Source organism: Helianthus annuus, chromosome 11 (genome assembly GCF_002127325.2).
Source record: "Helianthus annuus cultivar XRQ/B chromosome 11, HanXRQr2.0-SUNRISE, whole genome shotgun sequence".
Lineage (NCBI taxonomy): Eukaryota > Viridiplantae > Streptophyta > Magnoliopsida > Asterales > Asteraceae > Helianthus > Helianthus annuus.
The window spans coordinates 185,793,865-185,817,964 of NC_035443.2; the positions used below are offsets into that span (position 1 = coordinate 185,793,865).

Consider the following 24,100-nt stretch of genomic DNA (forward strand, 5'->3'; position numbering starts at 1 on the left):
TATATGATGTTGTCTATTTATGTTTAATGTTTGAAAAACAATTTTGGTATATTTTCTATATTTTTTGAAGATTAAATTATTTATGATATCATCCGATTCTTGAATCCGGTCCGACCGATCCAACCGGTTCGACCAGTGAACCGGTAAACCGACCGGTTCACTATCCGGTCCGGTCATGAAAACATTGATTATAACCATTTCAAACATTAGAACGCATGGTGTGGGCGGGTTGGGTTGGGGCATTGCTTGACACGTGGTGTGTGGGGTCCATAAGGTAATTCTTTAAAAGAAGGGGTGTGAGGTGGCGTGGTTTCGGCTGGCGTGCCCAGCCATGTAGATTTTGATTTTTTTAACTATTTAAAATTCCATAAATTAAATTAACACACTAACTAAAATAGAAGATTGTATTTTTTTTTTCAAAAACTACAAATAAAATTAAAAAAACTACATGAAATAAAAAAAGCTACTTAAAACAAAAAAAAAAAGATTAAAAACTTCATGATTTATCCATGTCATATAGGGATGTAAACGAACAGAACGAACACGAACAAGGCCTTGTTCGTGTTTATTCGTTAAGGAAATAAATGTGTTCATGAACGGTTCATGAACACTTACCAAACGACATTTTATGTTCATGTTCGTTCATTAAGGAATTATGCATGTTCACGAACGGTTCACGAACACACAAGAACACAAATAAATTTGGTGAACGCGACAAATGCTAAAGGTGGATGGCCAGAAGAGAGAACGAATGAACGAATGTTCACGAACACCTTACGGAACGTTCACGAACACAATAGAATGAATGAGACCACTATTCATGTTCGTTCATTTAACTAATCGAACGAAATTTCTTGTTCATATTTGTTCGTTTATTAAACAGACGAACATAAATGAACTTCCCGCCGAATGGTTCATGAACTGTTCGCTGAACTTCAGTTCGTTTACAACCCTAATGTCATATTTTTTCAAGATTTCTTGTTTTATTTGCATGTCAATTCCAATTATGGGCCAGTACGGTGATTGATGGGCATGACAAGAAATTTCATATCTTCGCGTTTTTCGTTTAGAGATATTTTTTTATAGTACGACACTTGGATATTTTTTTCATCTCGATCCTTTGTTGTTGGATGAAATTGAATGTGTCGATTTTCGTCCCAATTTCTTCCAACAGGTCGGTGTAAAACCCTTTACCCGAGGCCGAACCCGATCTCCCTATTTGAATCCGCTTTTTTGATGTGTCTCTACCGGGTGGGCGGGAAGGAGACTCATCAAAATCATCCAAATTACGATCAAGCTCTTGATTACGAGCAGTGGTAAAAATGGTAAAAAAAAATGGGTGAGGATTTATAATGTTTAAAAAAGAAATATTTTTTAAACAAAGTAGCCGTTTTTTATGGTGGCGAAATCATTGAAGTGTGTGTAAAGATGTTTGTGACGTTGTCAAATTGGTCAAATGTGGGTCATTGTTAATTAGAATAAGTTTGTTTTGAATAAATATTATAATTTTAATATAATAACTTTTAAAAAGTTGGTCAACAATGTTTGATCCATGCGCAAATTCCCAGCCAAAATTTATGGTGGCGAAATCTAGTTCCTTGAGACGTAAAGGTTTTTTTATTAAATTGTTGAGTTTTATTATAAACAAGTATAAATATTAAAAATAATTAGGATGTCTTTTTTATTTGTTATGCCAAGTGCGAGTACTATTAAGACTTTATTTTTATGTTTTAGTTTGCTATAGCAAGTGTCGTTACTATGACAAACTGAACGAATACCTATCAAATTCCGCCTAGGTTCGGCAGCAACGTGCAGGCTGAATCATCTAGTTGAGTAATATCATGTAGTACTTCCAGTCAAACAATAATCATTAATTAAGATGCGAAAGAAAAATTATTTGACTATACAACTTTACCACAAGAAAAAACCAATAAAAAATCTAGTGATAATTAAAAAAATTAGACACAAAATAACAATCTTTTACTAAGTTTCCACTAGAAAAAGTCCAATAAAAATGAGATCATCTATCACATGGCTTATCTTCATCATTGTCTATCCTGTACGAAAAAAATTGTATTAATAGACTACAATTAAAAAAAATAATAGAAAATGTGTGTGTGTGTATATAATCTCAAACCTTGATCATTTAGTTTGATGTGGTTTATCAGCAATACGTCCCTTCCGTGTGGTCAGATCGTAAGTATGTGGTGCCTTCAATCCTGTAATTACCTGGTTGAATACCGACTGAAAATGGTGGTAGATCATCAAACTGGTCATATTCTTCCTCATTAGCGACATTGTCGACACCAATAATACGTCGTTTACCTTGCAAGACGATATGGTATCTTGGGTTGCTCGGGTCATTGACAAAAAACACTTGTCTGACATGTTTTGCGAGAACAAGTGGTTCAGATGCATAGCCATCACTTTTAAGGTCTACAAGAGTAAAACCGTATTTATCAACTTTGACACCTGTACGATTATTCACCCATTTACATCTAAACACAGTTTGAGTGAAATCATAATAATCTAATTCCCAAATTTCTTGTACGACACCGTAATAAGAATCTTTAGCAACTCTTATCATTGTATCATGATTCATCCTATCAAATTCAGCCGTTGATGCTATTATTGTAACTCCACTGTTCTGCATTGTACTTTTTGCATCTTGATCTTTAGTATAAAACGTGTAACCATTAATGTCGTACCCTTGGTAAGATTTAACTTTAAAATCTGGACCTTGCCCTAACTTTTCCACAATTCTGTCAACCTTAGTTGTTGTTACCTTAGTTTTCATCCAACTAGAAAACTCCTTATTATGCTTTATTATATACCACATATTATCCTTACCCTGGTATGTCGCCCGTAAAATGTTCATGTGTTCTTCAACAAATGGAGCAAGACAAGTCATGTGTTTTAGGACTAATAAATGTGCAATTTGTAAAGTGTCACGACTTGGGATGATGTTTTTCATACCAACACCTCCAACCCCATCAAGTTTACCCAAGTGACGAGATTGAGGTACACCAATACTATCCACACCTTCCAAATAACCTGTACAAAATTCAAGCACTTCCTCGGAAGCATATCCCTCAACAATACTACCCTCAGGTCGGTTAGGATTTCTTACATAACCTTTTAAAAAACCCATATATCTTTCAAAGGGGTACATGTAACGTAGAAATACAGGGCCACAAGCCTTAATTTCCCCTACTATATGGGATACTAGGTGAACCATAACATCAAAAAAAGACGGTGGAAAGTACATCTCTAGTTCACAGAGCGTGATGATAACTTCTTTTTGCCATGTATCCAGTGACTCGGGATCAATAACTTTCGAGTGAATCGTGTTAAAAAACAAACAAAGTTTTGTGATTGTATGTCGGATGTTATGTCGGATGTTCTCTGGTAACACTCCACGAACTGCAATAGGAATCATATGTGTCATTAAAACATGACAATCATGAGACTTCATACCAAGAAGTTTACAGTCTTTCATTGACACTAAACTTTTCATGTTTGCAGAGTAAGTTGATGGTACCTTAATATCATGTAAACATTTGCAAAACTTTGTTTTTTCTTCTCTTGACATAGTATAACATGCAGGTGGCAGAAAAATACGGTTGTCTCTCTCAACAGGGGCAAGCTCTTTACGTATTCCCATATTTACCATGTCTTTACGGACATTTATCCCATCTTTCGTTTTACCGGGAATATTTAACAATAAGCCCAACAAGCTATCACATACGTTTTTTTCGATATGCATAACATCTAGGCAATGTCTAACATCTAAATGTTTCCAGTAAGGTAATTCCCAAAAGATTGACTTCTTTTTCCAAATAACACCTTTCTCAACGCGAGTTCTTTTTCCCAACACAGTTTTTTTCCCAACACAGTTTTTAAATTTTTAACTCTTGAAAATGCATCAAATCGTTTCCTTATCTTTCGGGGAGCTCGGTACTACCATCAAACTCTTCCTTTTTCTCTCGAAAATGTGACCATCTGGAAGGAATCTTCGATGTCCCATGTATACAGTTTTTTTGCAATTTTTTAAATATACTGAACTTGTCTCATCTTCACAAACAGGACATGCTTTCTTACCTTTCGTCTTGTACCCTGACAAGTTACCGTACGCAGGAAAATCACTTATGGTGCAAAAAAATCATGGCCCGCAATTTAAATTGTTCTTTCTTGTAAGCATCATACATATCTACACCTGAACTCCATAGAGTTTTTAAGTCTTCAATTAAAGGAGACAAATAAATATCAATATCATTACCAGGTTGTTTCGGACCCTGAATCAACAAAGACATCATAATGTATTTTCGTTTCATGGCTAACCACGGTGGAAGATTGTAGATACATAAAAGAACCGGCCACGTACTACGGAGACTACTCATGCTGCCGAAAGGATTGATTCCGTCTGAACTAAGTCCAAACCGTATGTTTCTAATCTCTTTTCCAAATTCTGGATACTTGTTATCAATGTTTCTCCACTGAGGTGAATCTGCCACGTGTCTTAATTTTCCATCATTTACACGCTCATCTGAATGCCAACGTAATAGTTTTGCCTCTTTTTCGTTTGAAAACAGACGTTTCAATCTCGGTATGATGGGAAAATACCACAACATTTTAGCCGGTGGCCCATTTTTTGTCACATCATCATCAACTTCATCGGTTTCTTTTTTACGTTTATACCTTGATGCATTACATCTAAAACATTTATGTTCATTCTCGAACTCATTTCTATACAACATACAATCATTTGGACATGCATGTATTCTTTCAATTTCTAATCCCATAGGACACATCAACTTTTTTGCTCAGTATGTCGAAAGCGGTAACTCGTTACCTTCGGGAAGCATGTCGTGCAAAAGCACTAATTCACTACTACAAAACAGAGCTTTAGACGGTGTGATATGGGTTTTAAGACGGTGTTTTCAACACCGCCTTAAACCACACTGGTTTAAAATCATGTCTTATTAGACGGTGTTCAATTTGAACACCGGCTTAAACTTGCTGAACACCGTCTTTTAATGTCAAAACATTTCCAAATATTTATTAAAACAAATATTTTTTAACACCGTCTTATAAACATTTGCTGGAAAAAAAAACATTTACAATAAAAAAAGTTTTCCAGAAATTCATCAAGCTTATATACACCAATGGAACATTTTCAAATCAAACCAAAACAATACACATTCAATTCCGAAATAAACATGTAGACATCTAATTCGGAAATAAACCCGTCAAATTACAATCATTTGTATAAAAAAACTACATAAGCTAATCTAACGAAATACCTAACTCTCTAAAAAAACTTCGGAAATAAGCCCGTCAAATTACAATCATCCGTAGCCTCTCATGTCGTGCCACATCTAAATGAAATACCTCAAAATCAGTTGGAAGCCGTGGATATTGTTCGTGATACCTAAGTGTCGATATCGCAGCCCTAACCTGTGAATCAAGAGAAAACAAAAAAGAGAACAGGTGATTGGACAAATTTGCGGTTTCAATTGACGACTTGAAAGAGAACAGGTGGTCATATAATATAATCAGTTGAGATGTCTATGATAAAAGTTAAGAGCACCTGCTTTAGAACAAAAAGATGTCTAGCGATGCCGGAATTATATCACCATAAACACGCTTTGCCTCCTCTGCAAAGAACTCGATGAAACTAGCCCCGTATCCAACCTGCAACACTTAAAACATAAAGAAGTGCAAATGTGCTCTCTCTAGTACCTTATTTAATATGTTTGTACCTCCCCAATGGCTTCTTTGATAGGTTTCCAATAGAAAATCATTACATTTGTTTACGCTCATTATGTCATTGGTTTAAAAGACATTTTAACTGACGAAGGTGGTTATGAAATAATGTCACATGGAGCATTTAAGCATACATGTTAATAATGTCGCATGGATCATTTAAGCGTACAAATTAATATAAAACCATGTTATATTATATTTTAGTCTTATCAATTAATCAGTACATGAAAACGATTTGCACTTGTTGGTAGAAAAGTGAAGTATTTAAATAAAATCTCTAAAATTACGTTCATGGAAGACTAATAGCCCCATATATATTAAAATAAAATAAGTAAAACAAATTCTCCCCAAACACCACATTTGTACAATGTTCGACATCTTCAAGAAATGTCAATAACTGAACACAAATTGTCCATCCATATAGTGATGTTCAAATGCTTGAGATGCACAAATGTTTATTATTGTAAAAGTAGCAAACGTATAAACCTTTTAAATGGATAAAAGCATCAACTAATAAAGTAAACGAATATAGAATTATTCTTAAATACTCACTTTTTTGAAACCAGCTATTAAGCCAACAGAAACCCAACCCTGTTCATCCATGTTCCGCCTCAAGTATGTATCTCTGACCAAGTTCTCATTACTACAGTCGAACAGTAGCCATTAAAACCTCGACCCCAATGTAACGTTTCTAGTAAATAGTAATAGTAATATCCAAAAACCACATTTTATTTTGCATTTTAAAAATGACGTACCTAAAATAGAAATCAATTTGGTTCACCGGCCGTCCCTTGCTTTGACTTCTAAACCGTTGACTCCATTCTCTCCATTCTGATGCAAAACAGTGATGAAATCTATGTCGGTATGAGGAACAAAGCCCATATTAGTTTCGTTTTTCTCTGGTGCTCGGTACTTCATGCCCCGACAAAGATACGTCACCATTTTCCTATGCGCGTCTAAATATTTCTCTACGCCGTATGTTTCAAACACCATTCTTGTCACCATTTCTTCCAACTCAGCCACCAGCCTATTGTAAGCTAGAACCGTTGCACTAGTTAACATGAAAGTAAAGGTCAGGTAATGGGTCAAAACAAGTTCATGCTCAAACGGGTCAAAACGGGTTGATAATAAGGTAATTAAGGATGTTAGTTACCTGAAAGCTTCGTTTCCGTTAGGCCACATGACATCAACAAAACTTTTAACTCCATCATGGGTGTTAGAATAATCAAAGCCCATGCTTTCATAAAGAGGGATGAATGGTATTTGACCAACATATCCATACAAGGGCTTTGTTGACTTGTTTTGTACTTTAACTTCAAGTAGGGAGATCAAACAAATCTTGTAAGCCCTTAAAAACTGCATCATTGAGGTCAGGAGTTACTTTATCGAATTAGTAGGCTTTATCAATTATTAATGCAATACCTTTATCAGACTTTGTCACAATGTTTTCTTCATTTTCAGAGATTGCGCTTCCACTTCTCCTGTTTTAATAAACAATTCGGGTACCCCTTAGGCAAAAAATAAAAAAAAATCATGAATAAAATAAGATAGTAGAACCGACTGTTCGTCAATCCCTGAGCGGCTGGCTTCAATTCCGATTTCTCAGCATTCGATTCATGTGATTCCGACATCTCGTCTGCATTGCTAGAAGGCTTTTCAGATGTAGCTACCAACCAAATTGACTATCTAATTTATCCCAACCAAAAACCCCAATTCAAGCTCAAGAACCCTAGAATTATTAAACATAAAATTAATTGATCATTCACTCATAGCTATAATACATGAAATTACCGACAAAATCAACTTCTTAGTTTCAAATTTCTTCTCTGCAAGAACAAAACCCACTTCTAAACAAAAAACATCTAAAGATTGTTATGTTCAAATCACTTACAAAAAACAATACATATACATACAAACCGCGTCGAAGTGGAATCGAAAAAACTAACCAGTCTCGAAGGTGGAATCGAAGGAGAATGCTTCCGTTATCGAGCAAATCGAAGGGAAAGGGGCTGCGCGTGGTGGTGCGGCTGTAGGGTTTTGTCGTCGCACGTTGAAGAGGAAGGGAAGGGTTTGAATTGCTGTAGCCTAACTCATCAGTATGTAAGTTAGGGTTACAAATGGGTTTTTTGTTGTTGCATAAGACGGGGTTTAAAGATAACACCGTCTAAAAGTTCTTACATAAGACGGGGTTTAAGGATAACACCATCTAAAAGTTCTTTATAAGACTGGATTGATTATAAGACGGGGTTGTTTTGAATTTTGTTGAATATTTTAATTAAATATGTTATACTTATTGATATTAAGACGGTGTTATTGCTTGAACCCCGTCTAAAGCAAAATTGAACACCGTCTAATGGTTGGTTGTGAAACTTTTATCACTCCATCCGTTTTTTGACTTTAAATGAAACAACTTCAAAACAGCATTAAGTTTCGAAAATTTTTCACAACCGGGATACAACGGTTTTCCTTCTTCTTCAAAGAGTTGTTGTAATTTTTTTTGATCATCCGCACCAATATTAGTCTCTAAATCATGAAACATTTCATTTAAGTTGTCATTTGGGTCATTAAAATGGTCATTATCGTCATCAATATTTGAATCATTGTTCTCCCTATTATCATCATCTAGATTGATTAACGTTGTGCTAGTGTTGGTAAGTGATTCCCCATGCATTGACCAACATGTGTATCTAGGCATAAAACCACGTGTAATTAAATGAAACTGTATGTCTTTGATATCATTAAATCTTTGGAAATTTTTACAAATTGTACAAGGGCAACAAATCAATCCACTTCCACTATTCAACCGATGTGTTTCAGCAACCCTAAGAAAATTTCGAACGCCATCTGTATATGTCGAGCTTGTACATGTGCTATGGTACATCCAGTAAGTACGATCCATCTGCAAATTAGAAATAAACAAATAAATCATATAATTGCATATATATACACACACATATATGGTGTAAACTAGTGTTCTAAGGCGGTGGATCCTAACCCACTTTTTGAATATTCTATCTCATATGTATATATTTTAACAAGTTGACTATTTAAGAAAAAATCGACAGCATTTCGCCTTAACTCCCCAAGTATGCGTATAACCCGCAAACTCGAAGGAGCTAAGGCGAAATGCTACCGATTTTTTCTTAAACAGCCAACCCGTTAAAACATATACACATCCTAATGAGATAGAATATTCAAAAAGCAGTCCCAAAACGGGGACAATCCGAAATTTATCTCTATTAGATAAATTTCGGACGGGTATACTCTAAAGGTTATCTAGATCTAGATGTATATGCATATAATCAATATATATAACAACAAATGGAATATGAATAGAATTTCCGTACCTTTAAATTGGTGATAAGAATGAAGAGTTGACGAAACTATAATTCTTCAATTTTTAACTACAATTAACAGCATATAATCAATTAATACATGAATGAAATTAACTAGAAGTAAAAATATATTAACAATTAATGAAACAAAATGAAATTTTCCTACCTTATATGGGTTGTTGAATGAATTTAAAGCTGAAGATTTGAGAAGATACAGCTAACTCAATCAAGTGGACTGTGGCTATGGTTTTGGGAGTAACAGTGTTTCTGTTTCTGAACTACAATAAAATGAAGAAGAGGTTAGAAAAATATTAAAAGGGAAAGCATATAATGAACGAGCTTAGTCACTTTTGTGGCATCATGACTTGCGTATATGGGTATCTCAATAAGTAATTACTTTTTAACTCATCATTAGAGGTTCAAACTGACCAAAATATATAATATTCTTTCTGGTGATTCTAATAAAAAGAAAAAAAAATCAGGAAACGATATAACAAAAACTAAACACATAATTAAAACATGTCACCAAGTTTAAGACGCATACATTTATTAAAAATCATAATATTAATGGGATCTAAGCTCAAGTCTGATGACTTCAAATCAAAACTCAAATCGTATATCTCGGATGATTTGAGAAGGTCAAAATGAGGTATCCAAAACAGTACAGTACAACCCGACCCGAAACCCATTTCAACCCGGACCCGTTCCAACCTGAACCCGTTTTGACCCGAACCCATCCCGACCCGAACCAAAACAACCCTTTTTTATTTGACCCATTCTGACCCAGACCCGTTTTAACCCGAACCCATTTTGACCCGCAACCCAACCCAACCCTAAATCCAAACTCGATTTCCTTAGAAATAGATTAGAAAATGACCATTTTACCCTTTTTTTTTACTAAACCATAAAAAAAATTAAATTTCATACTTTTGTCCTAACATCATACCTTCAAAATCTTTATAGCATATTACATAAAAAGTCTTTAACTGCTAGCCTCTGCAGTCCACATTTGCAGAGCATTTTATAACAATTTACAAACTTACAGATCTTTAATAGGTATAATCAAACAAAGAACTCAAGTTTTGCTATATTCTGGTATCAATATATGTATCTTGTGAAAACCCAAACAAAAATTGTTCATAAATCGCAACTAAATTCTCACAATTAAACCCAGCTACTTGCTAATAAAATTAATAATTAGTCAACAAGATTCAACCTAATATGAAACCATTCATTAATTGAAAGTATCTGGTTCTTCTAAACAAAAATCCACAGTAAATTCAACTATAAGCCTTAATCCATAAGTGATCTCAAATCTACTGGTTAAAGTTTCTGTTGCTTGGGCAAACGCTCAAGGAACGTGATCTCATGGAACATGAAGTAGAAATACGGGTCCCAAAACTTAACACCGCGAACCGTTGTACCATGGAACATGTTCTGTTTAAGGTTCATAGCCACTGGGACAATCCTGTCACTTAACTCAGCAAACAAGGGACTGAACCGTAGTAAGAAAGGTTCACGACAAGTGGTGCCTTCTGGGCAGACCACTAGGTCCCCTTTCTGGAGTAACTCTTTGATACGGGCAGCATCCGCTTCACGTTCACGAGTGAGGGCAATTGCGAGAATTGGTGACATGAATCTCGAGAGTTTGCTAACACTGTAAGTAACACAAAACGGTTTGCGTCCAAGTGCAAGTCATAGCCATTGTAAAACTCTGGTTTGTTTTTTGTTTTAACCATTATTTTGCTATGCTCATGACAGTTGCCAACAAACAAAATGTTTCTTTTTAGTCTTAAAAAAGTCAAACTTTTTTACTTTCTTTGCAAGTTTTACTTAGTTAACAGTATTTTCTATGGATATATCAAAATTTATGTGATTTTCTGAACCCGGAGGTAGATGAGTAGATGACATATATTCAATGATGTGGATTCAACATTTGACTTTTTTAGTCGTAGGTCAACTCACAAAAATACAGTAAGTTAGAATTAATTGTTTGTAAACTCAACTGATTTGTGTGTTGAGAAGAACTAAAGGAGATGAGGATAGTGATGTAGCATCACATGAGAGTTGAATTAGTGTTAAAACTAAAATGTTTAATTTCAATGCAGGAAACGAAATATTGAATAGCGAAACAATAGTTTCTGAACTTAACTTAGGAAAAAAAGTTATACAAGTAAACATGTGACGAATCATCAAATAGAAATATAAGATGGGCTTGATCAAAAGATAAAAAAGCATGGACTCAACTGAGCTGTAGCTACCAATATTATGCTTACGGAAAAAAAAGTTATAGAAGTAAACATGTGACAAGTCATCACACATATTCGAACATGTGACGAGTCATCACACATATTCAATACTTACAGTGTTACCAAACTCTCGAGATTCATGTCACCAACTCCCGCAATTGCCCTCACTCGTGACCGTGAAGCGGATGCTGCCCGTATCAAAGAGTTACTCCAGAAAGGGGACCTAGTGTTCTGCCCGGAAGGCACCACTTGTCATGAACCTTTCTTACTACAGTTCAGTCCCTTGTTTGCTGAGTTAAGTGACAGGATTGTCCCAGTGGCTATGAACCTTAAACAGAACATGTTCCATGGTACAACGGTTCGCGGTGTTAAGTTCTGGGACCCGTATTTCTACATCAGGAACCCGAGTCCAACACATGAGATCACGTTCCTTGAGCGTTTGCCCGAGGAAATGACAGTTAAGGGTGGCGGAAAATCATCTATCGAGGTAGCGAATCATGTGCAGAAAGTGTCGGGTGGTGTTCTTGGAAAAATATTTTAAAATATTTTATATGTATATTATATCAAAATACCATATAAAAAATATGGTATATCTGCAGATATAAAAACTAAATATTATACATGGCGATACACTTGAAAAAATATTTTAAAATATTTTATATGTATATTATATCAAAATACCATGGTATATATGGTATTTTACATGTATATTTAACAAAAACCTAAAATCCAGCTACTTTATAGCTATATTTAATTGCTATTTATATGAAAAAAAAAAGAATAAATAAATTGTCTAATAGCTATCTATTGCTACAACCCTAATAGTGAGCCTAGACCTATACGCTACGTAGCGCACTATAGCGATTGATACTGTTGGTGCACTTGTGTCTGTACTTTGTCTGTATTCGGTCTCGATGTAAAACGATGTCTATGTTAGTCTTGTAAGTTTGACCAAGTCAACTATCCTCCTAGTTTGACTTGGCCAAACAGTTTGTTCATGATTGTAAGTTGTCTGTGTCGAAGGTTGGGTCATCGAAGGATTGCTTCTATCCTTCGATGAGTTCGAAAGATATCCCACGAAGGATACTAATGGACCTCGAAGGATACATCATCCTTCGAGGTATGCATGTATCCTTCGAGAGCTTTCACATCGATAGATGATCCTTCGATACATCTATCGGATCCTTCGGACAGACATCCTGTGTTTGGGTATAAATACCCATGCAGTGTGTTCTTTTCAGTTGAGACTTGTGCACACAGACAGAAAGATAGACTCGAGAGATAGAGAGAGTTTTCTGTCAAGAACACACACACACTTAGAAAGAGTTTACAAAACTGATTTGTTAACCTTGTGCTTGTAACCGGAACCTTCATTCGCATTAATACAAGGGGTGTTAATCGGTGAATCTTGTGTGTTTTGTGTTTATACTTGTCTCAACTCGGTTTGCATACTAGCTTGGATTCCGCACTCGCTAGTGTGTTGCTGTAACAAGGTTAAGGTTTAACCTCATCCTCCGCGAGGGACCTACAAGTGGTATCAGAGCCGTGGCTCTTTACCTTGTTAAAAACCGGGTTTTTGTTCAAGTTTTGGTGTGTTTGGACACTTGGTTTAGCTCCCGTTTTTAGTGGTTTTCTTGTATTTCTTGGCATAAAAACGTGTTCTAAACCAACCGGGAGTGTTTAAAAGCGGGTTGGGTAACTTACAACTTGTTTTTACGAAATTTGGTGATTTCCGGCCAAATTCCGGTGTGTTCCGGTGACTGGACTTTTTGGATAAGGTTTGCCATTTTGGGCATATTTTGTTTGAAAATCAAAGTTGGTGAAAAGTTGAGGTCAGAACATCCTTTCTACCGAAAGTTGGTTCACCAACCAATCACCTTTCTCACCAACCTGTCACCTTTTCGTCAGTTGTGTCAGAAGCGATCGAAGGATATCTTTCGATATCGAACGATCATCTTTCGATCAAGGAAGGCTCGATAGATAATCATCTTTCGACCCATCCTTCGAAGTCTGTGACCTGTCTTTCGGGATCAGGGGAATCTTTTCGAAGGATACATTTACGAAAGATAAGGATCTTTCATTGTGAATCTTTCGAGATCAGTGTTCGAAAGATAAGGATCTTTCATTGTGAATCTTTCGTGATCAATGTTCGAAAGATAAGGATCTTTCAAATTGTGAATCTTTCGAAGTCTTTGTTCGAAACTCAACAGTGATCTTTCGAACACTGTTGATCCTTCGAACAAGTCTTGATCTTTCGAACAAGTCAGTATCTTTCAATTCGTGTCTGTTTGAACTTTAACAGATTGTGTTTGTGTAGGTCTTCTATTTGTATTTCATCAATATGAGTTGTACAAGTCCTTGGGACTGGAGTATTGACTCACAATCTAGTCAAGAGCTAACCTCTGCTGCAGCTTGGGCGAAAAGTATGTTCCCACCGCCATCAATCAGTCCAAGTCAATGGGCTTTGGTATCCAATCAAAGTCAAAGCATTCAAAATCTTTTGATTAGTGAAAGTGAAACGGGCAGCAACAATCGTCCACCAAAGTTGAATCATATGAACGACTTTCCATCATGGAAAAACCGCTTTCACACGTATGTTCAAGGGCAAAGCACCGATCTTTGGACGTGTTTCATCAATGCATTCAATGCTAATCTTGAGGTTGCAGCGTCCACTTCAGAAGGTTATGCCAACATGCTCGAAAATGACAAGAAGGCTTATGAATTGGAGAAAAAGGCCTTTGCTACACTTACACAAGCACTCAACAAAGATATCTATCATCAGTTCTCCTACTGCAAGACCACGAAAACATTGTGGGATGCCTTAGTTGCTAGAGGAGAAGGCAATGCAGCTACTCGAAAGTCTCGTCATGATTTGTTGAAGAAAGAGTTTGAATCGTTTCAGTTTTTGGAAAACGAAACTCTAAATGATATGACAACACGGTTCTATCATTTGATTAGTGAAATGTGTGCTTATGGGGTTGTATCTACTCAACAAGACATGGTAAATAGGTTTGCTGACGCCCTACCTCCAAAGTGGAGTTCTTTTATTGAGTTGTTAAAGCATACTGGAACTCTAGACACGGTTAACATCTATGAGTTCATTCAGAAGCTGGAACATAAAAATGATGAAGAAATCAGGAAGGCAAAGCGAGCTCCCGCTCCTCAGAATACAGAAATGTACCTTCCAGGCTTCGATGCTTTGGCAAGATCCGCTGCAGCTCAGCAACCTAAACTGCAAACTGCATTTGTGTCTAACACAAGTTCTCTTCCGTTTCCTCAATCAACTGCTGCTCCAGCTTTTGATCCAAGGTCTTACATTCCCGTCCCAACACAGCCACAAGTCCAACCATCACAACAACAACAGCAGGCTCATTATACAAACAATCCTCAACCTCAACACTCTAACACAATCCGAGTCGATAATTCAAACCTTTCACACCTCAGCATTGAAGTTGCTAAGGAGCATATGGAAATTATCAATACAATGGTCAGTGCTTACTGTGGTTTGGTAGCAGGTCAGCTTGGAAACATCAACATGACCAATGAAGATTATCAACAGATCGACAAGGAAGAAATGGAGTTGATGGATATTAAGTGGGCTTTTGCAAGTGCAGTTAGAAGGGCCAAAGACTTCATGGCTCGTACTGGTAGAACTTCGTTGGAAGGAAAGAAAGATACGAAGTATGGGTTTGATATTAACGTCGTTACATGCTTTAATTGTGGTAATAAAGGGCACTTCAAACGAGAGTGCACTCGACCAACAAAACAAGGCAATCACAACCCTTTCAGAAACCAGACGAGTACTACAAATGTGAATGCCCAGCAAGAAAACCGTGAAAGGAGGATTGTGGCAGTTAATAACAATCAGGGCCAGTCTGGAACTTCAAATCCCAATCGGGCTTTGGCTGTTCAAGCTGATGAGGGATGTGACTGGTCTGTGCAGTTTGGTGAAGGTGATCAAGGAGGTGGAACAGCTTGTTATGCAAAGATCATCAAGCATGATCATAAAGAAGAGTCCTCTGAAAGTGATGATAGTTCTGGTTATTCGGGTAGTTCTGATGAAGAAGGCTCTATTTCTGGGGATAATCAGTCTGAGCCTGACGTGAAGGAGGAAGGAGGTGCTGATATTCAGGATCTACTGAATGAAGCTGATGAGCTTAAATGTCAGAAATCAATTCTGATTAGGAAGGCGGCTACTGCATCAAAGGAAATGGAGAAGTTATTTTCTGAAGATGGATCTTTTTCTTTTCAAACTGCTTTTATGACAAATGTGTCAGCCTCTTAGAGTCAGGTAAATTCTGAACCTCCTGCTCCTAGTGTTTGTGAATCATGTGCTGAAATGAAGCTTGAACTTGAAAAGCTTCATAGTCATAATCAAAATTTGGTTATTGAACTGTCAAAATGCAAAGAGGCGAACATGGCTTTAACTCGGAACGAAAATGATTTTAAATCAGTAATTGAAACATTAAAGAAAAATGTGTCCGAAGTGAACAAAGTAGTTTACCACAAACAAGTAAGTATAAATGAATACATTAACATTGTGGAAGAAACTAAGAAGCAATTAGCCATTGCCCAATGCGAGCATGATGCGATCAAACAAAAATTGGAGAGTTATTCGAACTCCCAATTTGTGCTTGATCACATCATCGATGTTCAACAACCGAAGGGAAATCAGAAAGGCATAGGGTATAAGAAATGTCCGCCCCCTTTGATGAACAATTATACCAAGATGCCTGATGAGGAGGAAATGCCTCGGTATGAACCCAGTGTGCCTCTTGATGTTGAGGAATTTGCTGCTGGCCTAGGGTTCAAACTGGAAAATTCTTCAAACACATCCTCTAAGGAACAAGAAACTTCATCATCCATGAAGCAAAGTCCTCCAATTATCGAGGACTATGAGACATCGGATGATGAATCAGAAGTGGATGTAAGTGATCAGAATAAATCACTTAACAAGATGAAAGGAGTAGTTATTCCACGAGAGAATCACATTCTTTGTGATCCTGATACTCCTGATGTCTCATCTGTTAAGAAACAAGTGATTGATTCTGTCAAAGTTGATAAGACATGTGTGTCTACTGTTAAAAGCAGTAATGTGTTGTATACATTGGTTGGAGATAATAAAATCTACTCAGATAATGTTTTCCCAATTAAAAATGTAAATAAATCTTTGATTAACAAAGTCTTTGAAGACAACACAAACAAATTTTTGGGAAAAACACTTCCGGGAATTGTTGTAACACAATGTGATCCAATTCCTAAGGCTGAGATTAGAAAACAGTTTGGTAATCAAAAATCTTCAACCACTCAACAACCTACTGCTTCTAATGGTAAACAACCAGTCAAACGAGCTCAAAAGCATAAAGTCTCTCAGATGAAGTCTGAAACAAAAGGAGCTCGATTTCAAAAGAAAGCAAAAGATGTCAAGTTCGTGTCATCCAAGGGTACTGATAAGATTGAAACTTTTGAGAACAAATCTAACACTGATTTTGTAAAACAAGTAACAATCTTAAAACGTAACAGTGATAACAATTACACTCAACGCACAAATGGGTGTGATGAAAAGGCTAGTACCTCGGGTTCCACGAGTTCGACATCTTGTGGTCAATCAAGTTCTCCCAAGTTTGTTGAAAGGAGAACATGTTTTAAATGTGGAGAAATTGGGCACATCATCAAAAACTGCCCAAATGCTCCAAAGAATAAATTTGTTGAGAAAGCTCCACCTGAAACAGTTCATCCTCAACGTAGGTCGGTTTCACCTAAACATGATAAACGAACTGTAAAAGAACAAGAAACTAAACAACGACGTAAGAACATGAAAACTGTTGAAAAAGCTTTAAAATCTGAAGTTAAAACAGTTCAAAGGGAACCAAGTGTGTCACAACCTGTAAAACCAGAATCTTCAAAAACTGGTAGGCAAAAACGAACTTGGTTACCTAAGGTGGGTGACAATTCAGGGGGAGCAGTTGTTCTTGAAAACCATCAAGAGATTGATATCACGTTTCGTGATGCTCAGGGACGACCCAAGACCACTAAGGCTTGGGTCCCCATTCTCAACTGATGTTTTTAAATGACATGTGCAGGATGTTCTAGGAGGAACTATTAACAGTCACTGGATTGTTGATAGTGGAGCATCCAGACACATGACTGGCGACTTACGGCTCCTATACGACGTGAGAAACATTAGAGGAGGGTATGTTGCATTTGCGGGAGACAAAGGCGGATTCATCACTGGAGAGGGAAGTATCTCCAATGGTATGGTGTGCTTCGATAAGATCAATTATGTTAAGCAAATTGATCATAATCTTCTCAGTGTGTCGCAAATCTGCGATAAAAAATTCTCTGTGCATTTTGATGATGCCGGCTGCTATGTGCTGAAACCTGGATTCAAAATTCCACAAGAATGGATTCTCCTATCGGCTCCGAGAGTTAATGATCTTTATATTCTCGACATGAGCCAAGCGATTACTACATCTGCACAAGTCACTTGCTTTGTCTCAAAAGCCACGGAAAAGGAGTCTATATCTTGGCACAGAAGAATGGGACACATTCACTTGAGAAAGATGAACCATTTGGTGAAAAATAATCTTGTGAATGGTGTGCCTGTGAGAAGTTTTCATTTACAAGATATCTGTGTCTCGTGCCAAAAAGGGAAGCAAACAAAGAAGTCTCACCCTTTGAAGAAGATCAACACTGTCAGCATGCCTCTCGAACGTCTTCATATGGATCTTTTTGGACCTATGAAACACAAGACAACATTCGGTGATGCTTATTGTCTAGTTGTTACTGATGATTATTCTAGATTTTCTTGGGTATCCTTCATGGCACACAAGAGTCAAACTCCTGGCATCCTCAAGGATCTTCTTACAATGTTGGAGAATCTCTATTCGTTGAAAGTGAAGAGGATCCGAAGCGACAATGGAACCGAATTCAAGAATCAAGTTATGGATGAGTTTTGTACTTCTAAAGGCATTCTTCATGAGTACAGTTCTCGTTATACTCCACAACAAAATGGTGTCGCGGAGAGGAAGAATCGGACGATTATAGAAACTGCAAGAACAATGTTAGTAGAGTTGGAACTCCCTATTCAATTCTGGGGGGAGGCTGTATCGGCTGCATGCTACACGTTAAACAGAGTTCTTACAGTAAAGAGACATGGCAAGACTTGCTTCGAACTCCTTCAGAAAAGGAAACCGGATCTTTCTTACCTAGAACCGTTTGGTGCTCCATGTACTATGATTGAGCCGGATGGAAAGTTTGGAGCAAGAGCTATCGAGGGTTTCTTCCTTGGATATGCTACTCAAAATTTTCGTGTTTGGAATCTGGCTACCAAAAAGATTGAGCTATGGAGTGAAGTGAGGGTTCAAAGGTACACGAGTCCTGTTAGGGCTCCGGGTGATCCGTGGATGTTCGATTATGATGGACTATTTGACTCCTTCAATCTGCCAACCTTTGACGAAGAATCAGCAGCGGCTAGGATGTTGTTGGAAAGTGACAACGCTGCTGTCTCGCCTTTGGTTAGACCTATTGTTGTTGACCCTCAAGCTTCTTCGTCTGTCAACAATATGGTTCAAAATGAGGTTTATGAAGATGCTGCTGATTATAATGAATCTTCTGAAGATGATGAATATCATGATGCAGCTGAAGGATCTTCGGCTCCAGTTGCTCCTGTTCAAGGTGCCTCTGTTGATACACCTCATATGCAGAATGTAGACACTGCTGAAGGGAATGCATCCACCTCTACCCACATTCCTGGTGTGGAGTTGGTTGTCGATCTTAATCTTACCAATTTGGGTATCAATGCACGTGTGCCAGAAAATCCTGAAATGAGGATTCATGATACCCACCCCCAGCAGAATATTATAGGAGATGCCCATCGTGGTGTGCAGATGCGCAATCAGCTGAGAAACAACCGGAATGCTGGTTTGTATTCAGCTATAAGAGAATCTGGTCAACAAAATGACTGGTCCTTCGCGTGTTACGTGTCACAAGAAGAACCAAAATCGTGGAAAGAAGCGTTGAAAGACAGTGCTTGGGTTGAAGCCATGCAGGAAGAATTACAGCAATTTCACAAGCTTGGTGTTTGGAAGCTTGTTGAAAGACCTGAGAACTACAAGAAAATTGGCACTCGATGGGTTTTCAAATGCAAGAAAGACGACCGTGGAGTGGTTATTCGAAACAAAGCACGTTTAGTCGTTCAAGGTTTTCGTCAGATAGAAGGAATCGACTACAACGAAGTCTATGCACCTGTTGCACGTCTGGAAGCAATTCGGATCTTTCTGGCTTATGCCTCATTCAAAGGATTCAAGGTTTACCAGATGGACGTCAAAAGTGCATTCTTACATGGTGTGGTTGAAGAAGAGGTATACGTCGAACAGCCTCCAGGTTTTGAAGATCCTATCCATCCTGATCGGGTTTGGTTGCTCAACAAAGCTCTCTATGGTCTTCATCAAGCGCCACGAGCTTGGTATGCAACCTTATCTACCTATCTGCTGGAGAACGGTTTTCGAAGAGGTCTTATCGACTGTACTCTTTTCATCCAAGAACAAGATGGAGATCTTCTTCTGGTACAGGTATACATTGATGATATTATTTTTGGTTCTACTAATGATGTCTTGTGTAGGAATTTCGAGCGCATTATGCAGGATAAGTTCGAGATGAGTGCTATGGGGGAAATGACCTTCTTCTTGGGCCTACAAGTGCAACAAACTGAGTCTGGGATTTTCATCCATCAGACTAAATATGTTGGTGACATCTTGAGCCGGTTCCAGATGTCCGATGCAACGCCCATTGGTACCCCACTGCCACAAAATCACGGAATTACTCCAGACTTGAAGGGTGAAGCTGTTAGCCCCTCATACTACCGCGCAATGATCGGATCTCTTATGTACCTCACAGCATCAAGGCCAGACATAATGTACCCAACGTGCCTGCTTGCCAGATTTCAAGTCAACCCGAAGGCCTCACATCTTGCAGCTGTAAAAAGGATTTTTCGTTATTTGAAGGGTTACCCTGACACCGGTCTATGGTACCCTAGGGATAATAACTTTGACTTAGTCGCATTCAGTGATTCTGATCATGGCGGATGCAAAATCGACGGCAAATCCACAACGGCTGGATGTCAGTTTTTAGGAAATCGCCTAGTCACATGGCAGTGCAAGAAGCAGACGTGCGTCGCTACATCAACATGCGAAGCTGAATACATTGCTGCCTCAAGTTGTTGCTCCCAAGTTCTTTGGATCCAACAACAATTGCGGGACTACGGTTTTGAATTCCTAACTACTCCTATTTACGTTGATAATTCTGCTGCTTTACAGATCACTAGAATCCTGTGCAGCACTCAAAGACCAAACACATCGAAATCAAATATCACTTCATACGTGATTGCTTTGAGAAAAGGCTAATCGATGTTGTTAAGGTCCACACCGATGACCAACGTGCCGACCTTTTTACCAAAGCATTTGACAAATCAAGATTTGACTTTTTATTATTGGTAAACGGCATTAAGGTCAAGCAAGAGTAAACCAACATCGGAAAATCATTTTTGTAAATACCTTTGTGTTTTTAAATTTGTCTTAGTTTATTGATTTTAGGGGGAGTAAATCCAAAAATCGGAAAATCCAAAAACATCGAAAAATTTCAAAAACACAAAAACAATAGAAAAACAAAAATGAGTTTCCTGGCGAGCAAAAGAGAAAATGATAGTACATCAGTGGTCTATTCAAACCTCTTTAAACCTTAAATGAAAAACGATAAGCAGCTCTATATAAGATGTATCGGTAGGCTCACAATCATTTTAAAGTGTGCAGGGTGATATAAATCTTAAATCGACTGAAGACCAGGTGGGAACCATTCATTGGCATATGGTCTTAGTACCGAAATTTCGTTTGATAGATTGCCGAGGTTCTGAGATATTCGGTCTTTATGCTGCTTATCAACTGGGTATCATGGTTGTATCTTTTACCGAAAAATAACGGGGACGCAAGTCTAGATCTTCCATGATACTATACATACGTGTACATAATACATACTGCATTCGACCTCAATAAGTGATAAACAATCACATGTCCAAACAAATAAGTGATAAAATATCACATTTATCCGGGAGTCAAGTTCGTCTCTCTGCTGTACGGAAGTACTGACCTGTTCACGGACTTGCTCCTGGTGCCCTCATGCATATGAAAATCAAGTTCCTCATCAATAAGTGATTATATCACATAGGGCTTGTTTTCAATCAAAATAAGTGAGAATCTCACATCTTATACGGTCAAACAGATGGTAATCGGTATACTCACCGGTAAGATGAATCCTCGTGCATACCTTGATACGGGAATGTGTCGTGATGTGGATGAACACCGGTCGGTAAGTATAAATCATACCTTAACGTATCCCCTCGCCATGATTACATCTGATAAGTTGAGCTTAAGTGGACAACAATACCGATAATTGTTATAGGATGCTTATTTTAATGTTAACTAACTGAACAACAAGAGTGTTTTGACATGACCGTACACTGATATGATTCTCTTACCCTCGAAACTCGCAAAAAGGATGTCTGTATATATTTATTTACTGCTTAACTTTTATTGTTTTATTTTTAAACAGTTTCGTCGTTTGGTGCATATCAGCACGACATTAGCGGTGATGTCGTTTGTTAACACTCAAAGGATATTAAAATTGTTGTCTTTTTATTTAAAAATTACCAAAAAGATTTTAGGTGAGTTTTAATATAAACTTTATAAAAGCCAAAAAGATTTTATTTCTATTTTATTTTATTTTCGATCGTACGATGTTGGAGCTCGAGTCTTCATTACCTGAAACCTGAACGAAAACCGAATTGACTAAATCTTCATAAACGGTCGAAATTTGCAAGCTTTGAAAGTTAAATCTAAAATTGAGAAATTTATTAAACTTTCAAACTGTCGGACGGTGTTTGATTGTGACATGGTCATTCGCGTGACATTTGTTTATGCTAACAATTCCAAGCAGTTGTTCTCATTACGCGTTTAGATTTCTTGCATGTGCAGATTCTAAAGGCTAGGAGAACATGGTCGATGACAAGCTTCGGAATGAAGACACGACGTAAAGGCACTCAAAGGATGAAGATGATCGAGTTGCCGCGGACCATCATCAACACCACAAGGATCTTAAGCTTTGAAGATCAAGTCATTCACGAGCATAACTCAAGGGGGAGCTTATGTTAAGGGGGAGTTTGTCAACACACTTCCTACATGATACGGGTAGTTTGTTGATACACTTTCTGCTTTCAAGACGTGAAGACTTTTAAGATCCTCCGACTTTGATGACTCGAAAGGACATCCGAGACTTGAAGACACGAAGATCAAAGTTGATGAAGATCGAGACAAAGCTACAGCCAAGGGGGAGTTTGTTGGTGCACTTGTGTCTGTACTTTGTCTGTATTCGGTCTCGATGTAAAACGATGTCTATGTTAGTCTTGTAAGTTTGACCAAGTCAACTATCCTCCTAGTTTGACTTGGCCAAACAGTTTGTTCATGATTGTAAGTTGTCTGTGTCAAAGGTTGGGTCATCGAAGGATTGCTTCTATCCTTCGATGAGTTCGAAAGATATCCCACGAAGGATACTAATGGACCTCGAAGGATACATCATCCTTCGAGGTATGCATGTATCCTTCGAGAGCTTTCACATCGATAGATGATCCTTCGATACATCTATCGGATCCTTCGGACAGACATCCTGTGTTTGGGTATAAATACCCATGCAGTGTGTTCTTTTCAGTTGAGACTTGTGCACACAGACAGAAAGATAGACTCGAGAGATAGAGAGAGTTTTCTGTCAAGAACACACACACACTTAGAAAGAGTTTACAAAACTGATTTGTTAACCTTGTGCTTGTAACCGGAACCTTCATTCGCATTAATACAAGGGGTGTTAATCGGTGAATCTTGTGTGTTTTGTGTTTATACTTGTCTCAACTCGGTTTGCATACTAGCTTGGATTCCGCACTCGCTAGTGTGTTGCTGTAACAAGGTTAAGGTTTAACCTCATCCTCCGCGAGGGACCTACAGATACACTCGCTATTGACAAGAATGGATTCAAGCAACCCAGTAAGCAAACTTAATACTTCACTAGGGGTGCAAAAATGGATGGTCCCTAGGGGTGTTATCGGGTCAGGTAAGGTTTCAAACTCACAATCCTTAAATTTATGTTTTAAAGTATAATCCTTTTTAATATGATTGCTGGAGGTGAAATGGATGCCAGTGGGTCACTAAGCAAACCTAACATTTCACTAGGGGTTTAACTATGGATGGTCCCTGGCGGTGTTAACGGGTCGGGTAGGGTTTCAAACAAAAGATCCTTAAATGTATGTTCTTAAAGCATAATCTTCTTTAACAAATGCATGCGTTATACCAGAGCATCAAATAAAAACTCACCTTTACGCTGGACGACAGAAATTCGCCGAGGTGTGCCGGGAAGAATGGAAAATCACTGTTGTAATCCAAATGCGGCGCCTTTGGAAGATGCTTCGGAAGACAAAGGAGCTCTGATCTAGTCTAATTTGGGAAGGAGGAGGATCTCAGCGAAGATTATTGTCGTTCGTGGCAGAGAGATTGAGAAGATAAACCCTTCGTCTCAAAAGGTATAACCGTCCCAGAAGAATGCGGCCCACATCCCCAAATACTTTAACCGTCCCAAAATAATGCACCGCCCCAAATGATTTCTTTTAATAACCCGGTTTGTTTTAGACTGGCCCAAATAAACCTTATTAAC

At 37.8% G+C, this 24,100-nt stretch overlaps 3 long non-coding RNA genes across 3 annotated transcripts; all 3 read right to left on the minus strand.

The window, feature by feature from the left end:
- Positions 1-1,958: 1,958 nt before the first annotated feature.
- LOC118484332 lies at positions 1,959-2,314 on the minus strand. The gene is made up of 2 exons (XR_004873356.1): positions 2,138-2,314; positions 1,959-2,057 (listed from the first exon to the last, which is right to left on the minus strand). It is a non-coding gene; the product is annotated as an uncharacterized LOC118484332 (long non-coding RNA).
- A 2,995-nt stretch (positions 2,315-5,309) lies between these two features.
- On the minus strand, positions 5,310-7,847 carry LOC110887489. The gene is made up of 8 exons (XR_004873357.1): positions 7,713-7,847; positions 7,328-7,495; positions 7,189-7,247; positions 6,920-7,122; positions 6,522-6,817; positions 6,319-6,409; positions 5,591-5,694; positions 5,310-5,457 (listed from the first exon to the last, which is right to left on the minus strand). It is a non-coding gene; the product is annotated as an uncharacterized LOC110887489 (long non-coding RNA).
- Positions 7,848-9,115: 1,268 nt separating this feature from the next.
- LOC110891446 lies at positions 9,116-24,054 on the minus strand. The gene is made up of 3 exons (XR_004873358.1): positions 23,764-24,054; positions 9,268-9,368; positions 9,116-9,170 (listed from the first exon to the last, which is right to left on the minus strand). It is a non-coding gene; the product is annotated as an uncharacterized LOC110891446 (long non-coding RNA).
- Positions 24,055-24,100: the final 46 nt, after the last annotated feature.